The sequence below is a fragment of the Carcharhinus amblyrhynchos genome, chromosome 17 (genome assembly GCF_965287045.1).
Source record: "Carcharhinus amblyrhynchos chromosome 17, sCarAmb.v2.hapA, whole genome shotgun sequence".
Taxonomy (NCBI): Eukaryota; Metazoa; Chordata; class Chondrichthyes; order Carcharhiniformes; family Carcharhinidae; genus Carcharhinus; species Carcharhinus amblyrhynchos.
In genome coordinates this window covers 56652628-56658788 of record NC_137340.1, presented here as the reverse complement: position 1 = coordinate 56658788, position 6161 = coordinate 56652628, and positions in this window count along the sequence as shown.

The following is a 6161-nucleotide window of genomic DNA, read 5'->3' as shown; positions in this document are numbered from 1 at the left end:
GAGAATTGTTTGATAGAGCAGACGCAGCACGGTTTCGTTAAGGGGAAGTCGTGTCTGACGAATTTATTGGAGTTCTATGAGGATGTGTCTAGGGCAGTGGATAGAGGAGAGCCGGTGGATGTGGTCTTTCTTGATTTTCAGAAGGCGTTTGATAAGGTGCCGCACAAAGAGGTTATTACAAAAGGTCAGGGGGCATGGAGTTGGGGGTAGGGTGTTAGCGTGGATAGGGGATCGGCTGTCAAATAGGAGGCAGAGAGTGGGGGTCAATGGGTGCTATTCAGATTGGCGGTTGGTGACTAGTGGAGTGCCCCAGGGGTCGGTGCTGGGGCCTCAGCTATTCACCATTTATATAGATGATCTGGAGGAGGGAACCGAGTGTATGGTGTTGAAATTTGCTGATGACACCAAGATTGGTGGAACGGCAAATTGTGCAGAGGGTGTGGAAAGTCTGCAGAAGGATCTAGATAGGCTGGGTGAATGGGCCGGGAACTGGCAAATGGAATTTAATGTTGGCAAGTGTGAAGTTGTCCACTTTGGTAGGAAGGACTATTACTTACATGGCGAAAAACTGCAGCATGCGATGGTGCAGAGGGACCTCGGGGTCCTTGTGCATGAGTCGCAAAAACCCAGCCTGCAGGTGCAGCAGGTGGTCAGGAAGGCGAATGGGATGCTGGCCTTCATCGCGAGGGGGATTGAATATAAAAGTAGGGAGGTCTTGCTGCAACTGTACAGGGCACTGGTGAGGCCACAGCTGGAGTACTGTGTGCAGTTCTGGTCGCCGCACTTACGCAAGGATATTTTGGCCTTGGAGGGTTTACTAGGCTGATACCAGAGTTGAGGGGGTTGAACTATGAGGAAAGGCTGAATAAACTAGGCTTGTACTCGTTAGAGTTTAGAAGAATGAGGGGAGATCTCATTGAGACATATAAGATGATGAATGGGATGGATAGGATAGAGGTGGAGAGGCTCTTCCCGCTCAGAAAGGACAGTAGGACTAGAGGGCACAGCCTCAAGATAAAGCGGGGGGGCGGTTTAGAACAGAGTTGAGGAGGAACTTCTTCACTCAAAGGGTGGTGAATCTCTGGAATTCTCTGCCCGTTGAAGTGGTGGAGGCTGCCTCGCTAAATATATTTAAGACGCGGGTTGTTGGGTTTTTGATAGGCAAGGGGATTAAGGGTTATGGGGAGAGGGCGGGGATGTGGAACTGAGACACGACAGATCAGCCATGATCTTATTGAATGTTGGGGCAGGCTCGAAGGGCTAGATGGCCTACTCCTGCTCCTATTTCTTATGTTCTTATGTTCTTATGTTCTCCTCTTATGAGGAGATTGGAGAAGTATTGAACCAATATTTCTCTTCGGTGTTCACGCAGGGGGACATGAATATAGCTGAGGAGGACATTGGGTTGCAGGGGTGTAAAATAGAAAGTATTACGGTTGATAAAGAGGATGTGCTGGAATTTCTTGAGGGGCTGAAAATAGATAAGTCCCCTGGTCCGGATGGGATCTACCCTAGGATTCTCTGGGAGGCTAGAGAGGTGATTGCAGAGCCTCTGGCTCAGATCTTCAGGTCGTCATTGGTCTCTGGTGTAGTCCCGGAGGATTGGAGGATAGCGAATGTTGTCCCATTGTTTAAGAAGGGGAACAGAGACTTTGCCGGGAATTATAGACCGGTGAGTCTTACTTCTGTTGTGGGCAAGGTTTTAGAAAAAATTATTAGGGATAGGATTTATAGTTATTTGGAGTGTAATGAATTGATTAGAAATAGTCAGCATGGTTTTGTAGCAGGTAGGTCGTGCCTTACTAACCTTATTGAGTTTTTTGAGAAGGTGACCAAAGAGGTGGATGGGGGTAAGGCAGTTGACGTGGTATACATGGATTTTAGTAAGGCGTTCGATAAGGTTCACCATGGTAGGCTTCTGCAGAAAATGCAGATGTATGGGATTGTGGGTAATCTAGGAAGTTGGATCAGGAATTGGCTATCAGATAGGAGACAGAGGGTGGTGGTGGATGGTAAATATTCATCATGGAGTGCAGTTACGAGTGGTGTGCCTCAGGGATCTGTTTTGGGGCCACTGTTGTTTGTAATTTTTATTAATGATCTGGATGAGGGTATAGTTGGGTGGATTAGTAAATTTGCTGATGACACCAAAGTTGGAGGTGTGGTAGATTGTGAGGAAGGGTGTCATAGTCTGCAGGGAGACTTAGATAGGTTGCAGAGCTGGGCCGAGAGGTGGCGGATGGAATTTAATGCGGAGAAGTGTGAGGTAATTCACTTTGGTAGGAGCAACAGATGTGTCGAGTATAGGGCTAACGGGAGGACTTTGAATAGTGTGGATGAACAGAGGGATCTAGGTGTGTGTGTACATAGATCCCTGAAAGTTGGGAATCAAGTAGATAAGGTTGTCAAGAAGGCGTACGGTGTCTTGGCGTTTATTGGTAGGGGGATTGAATTTAGGAGTCGCAGTGTAATGTTGCAACTGTACACTACTCTAGTGCGGCCGCACTTGGAGTACTGTGTGCAGTTCTGGTCCCCGCATTACAAGAAGGATGTGGAGGCGTTGGAGAGGGTGCAGAGGAGGTTTACTAGGATGTTGCCTGGTATGGTGGGGAGGTCCTATGAGGAGAGACTGAGGGATCTAGGGTTGTTTTCGTTGGGAAGAAGGCGGCTAAGAGGGGATCTTATTGAAACATATAAGATGATTAGGGGTTTAGATAGGGTGGATAGTGATAGCCTTTTTCCTCGGATGGAGAAAGCTAGCACGAGGGGGCATAACTTTAAATTAATGGGGGGTAGCTACAGGACGGATGTCAGGGGTAGGTTCTTTACCCAGCGGGTGGTGAGGGATTGGAATGCCCTGCCTGCTGCAGTTGTAGATGCGTCTAGTTTGGGGGCGTTTAAGAGATCTCTGGATAGGTTTATGGACGAAAAGGGATTGGTATAGGCTAGTGGGTCATTGTTTTTGTAACTGGTCGGCGCAACATCGTGGGCCGAAGGGCCTGTTCTGCGCTGTAATGTTCTATGTTCTATGTTCTATGTTAAATAGTCCCAAGGAAGAGCCATATTTTACACAAATGTTAGACATAAGTGATGCCCAAGTCGCTGAGTTTTTCCAGCACTTTATGCTATTATTTTAGATTGCCAGCATCAACAATATTAGCCCTAGTTTCCCAAATTTTTTTTTTACATATCTCTATTTCCTCATACCAGGCAGCATCCTATTTCTGTAGAGTGCTACCAATCGTATAGTGTGGAGCCAAAAACAGCAGGCAGTGCTCCAACAATCTCGGCAGTGACAGGGATATATCCGATGGTTCGAGTACTGAGTCTATATGGGTACAACTAAGAAATAAGGGAGAGATCACTTTGATAGGGTTGTACTACAGTCCCCCAAATAGTTAGCGGGGACTTGAGGAATGAATATGTAAAGAGATTACTAATAGTGCCAAGAAAAATAGGGTGGTAATTGTAGGAGACTTTAACTTTTCCAATGTTGACTGGGACAGTCATAGTATTAGGAGCTTAAATGGAGAGAAATTTGTTGCATGTACTCAGGAGGAATTTCTTATTCGATATTTGGATGGCCCGACTAGAGAGGGGGCAAAACTTGAACTCTTCTTGGGAAATAAGGAAGGACAGGTGACAGGAGAGTTAGTAACGGATCACTTTGTGTTGTGATGTTAGGAAACTTGGGGAAATAAATAGTGATGTCTTGAGGACAGAGAAGGATGTGCTGGAAGTCTTAAAGCGCATCAAGGTAGATAAATCCCTGGTGATATAAAAGCAAAATACTGCTGATGCAGGAATCTGAAACAAAAACAGAAAATGTTGGAAAATCTCAACAGATCTGACAGCGTTCGCTCGGAGAGAATAGAGCTAACATTTTGATCTAAATGACCCTTTGTCAGAGCCCTGGGACCTGATGAAATGTATTCCAGGACGTTGTGCCCATTCACATTGTTTCTCTGTCTTTGCTTCTCACTGACTTCCTCGCCCTATCTTCCATCATTTTCCATTCCTTCTCTTCCAATTTACCCCAATTCTCCCATCCCGCTTCCGAGCCTAACTAAGTCTTGTCCTCTCTGTAACTGCTGGACTCAAAGGTTGTACTTGGTCTTGGCTCCTCATGTGTAACACAATTAGAGTTTGTGACTAATGTTATCCTGTCACTATCCAATCAACGCCCTGCAGTCAATGGATATACTCATTAACAAACAAGCAGTTTTACATTTTACCATATTTAGTCCAAAATTTCAGTTCTCCTCAACATCATAAAATATTACTTACTAAATGTGTAAGTGCAATACACCTCCTCAGCTGCTTACTAAACAGAAGACAAACATAGGACAGAGCAAACAGCGTACTGTTTGTTGTCCAGTGCTGCCCCAGAGCACAGAAGCTGTGACGTCTTCTCCGGAGCTTTCAACATGTCATTGATGAAGACGAACATGTCGCCAGGGCCATCCCCACAACCCCACTTCGTGCCTTCAAACAACCGCACAACCTCAGACAGACCACTCAGCCTTCAGGAGAACAGTGACCACAACACCACACAACCCTGCCACAGCAACCTTGCAAGATGTGCCAGATCATCAACACGAATGCCATCATCTCACGTGAGAACGTCATCCACCAAGTACATGGTACATACTCTTGCAACTCGGCCAACGTTGTCTAACTGATACGCTGCAGGAAAGGATGTCCCGAGGCATGGTACACTGGGGAGACCATGCAGACGCTCCAACAACGGATGAATGTACACCGCTCAATAATCACCAGGCAAGAGTGACCTCTTCCTGTTGGGGATCACTTCAGTGGTCACGGGCATTCTGCCTCTGATCTTCGGGTAAGCTTTCTCCAAGGTGGCCTTCATGACATACGACAACGCAGAATCGCTGAGCAGAAACTGATAGCCAAGTTCCGCACACATGAGGACGGCCTCAACCAGGATCTTGGGTTCATGTCACAGTATCTGTAACCCCCATGACTTGCCTGGGCTTACAAAATCTCACTAACTGTCCTGGCTGGAGACAATACACATCTCTTTAACCTGTGCTTAACCCTCTCTCCACTCACATTGTCTGTACCTTTAAGACTTGATTACCTCTAAAGACTCACATTCCAACCATTATTTTATAAATTGAGATTAAGTCTATATTTGCCCTGTTTGTGAACACAACTCCCACTTACTTGATGAAGGGGCAGTGCTCCGGAAGCTAGTGGCTTTGTGCTACCAAATAAACCTGTTGGATTTTAACCTGGTGTTGTGAGATTTTTCACTGTACTAAGCTAAACTCTGAAGGTCATCCCATTTGTTTTACAACTTATTTTATAGTGTACCACTTAAAATTAAAAATTTGGTCGAATCCCTCAATCAAATCATTGATGTCACTCTTGATATTGTTCAGGTGTTTAAGTTTTGAAAGATTAGCACAAGGGGAAATTCAACTTTCCCTTCATTTTGGAAGGACCATTTCTCTACTTGGTAAATACCTGGCCAATGGCAGGCCTCCCCTTGCGGAGATTACATCAAGCAGATAAGAGAAAAGAAGGTTAATAATCCCAGGATCTCACAAACTATTCCTCCAGTACAATACTTGGACCTTCCCACAGTCCTGCCACTGAAACTAATTTGGTTTGAGTATCTTACAATTAATGATTTATTCACTTTTGCTCCTCGTATTGGACAGGAGAGGATTTACAAATGACTGTAGTACTGTGAACAAAATTGAGTTTTAGAAATAAGAACACAGAATGTCATCTGCAATACCATTTTATTTACACTTATAATTATTTCTACACAAAGCTTCATAATCACCTTATGTAGAACATCAGATCCACATAAATAAGTTCTCTTCATGGTTTAACAAAGGAAATCCTAGATATTAAAACATCTAATATATAAAGCTGTAGCAAAGCCTTCATGTGTTTAGTTACAATCAGAAATATAGACACTAATTTCCCAACAGTTACAGTACAAGTAACATCCTGGAATATCCAGGACACAGGATCTGCGATTGATCACAGATGTTCTCCTATGGTTTTGGTTGGGGTTCTTTGTTAGATTAATATAAAACAATGAATTGCAGGATCAGTATGATTCAAGTCCTGAACGGCTACAAATTCAGAAACAAGTCTCTCAGCAATGCTGTAGAGGCGAT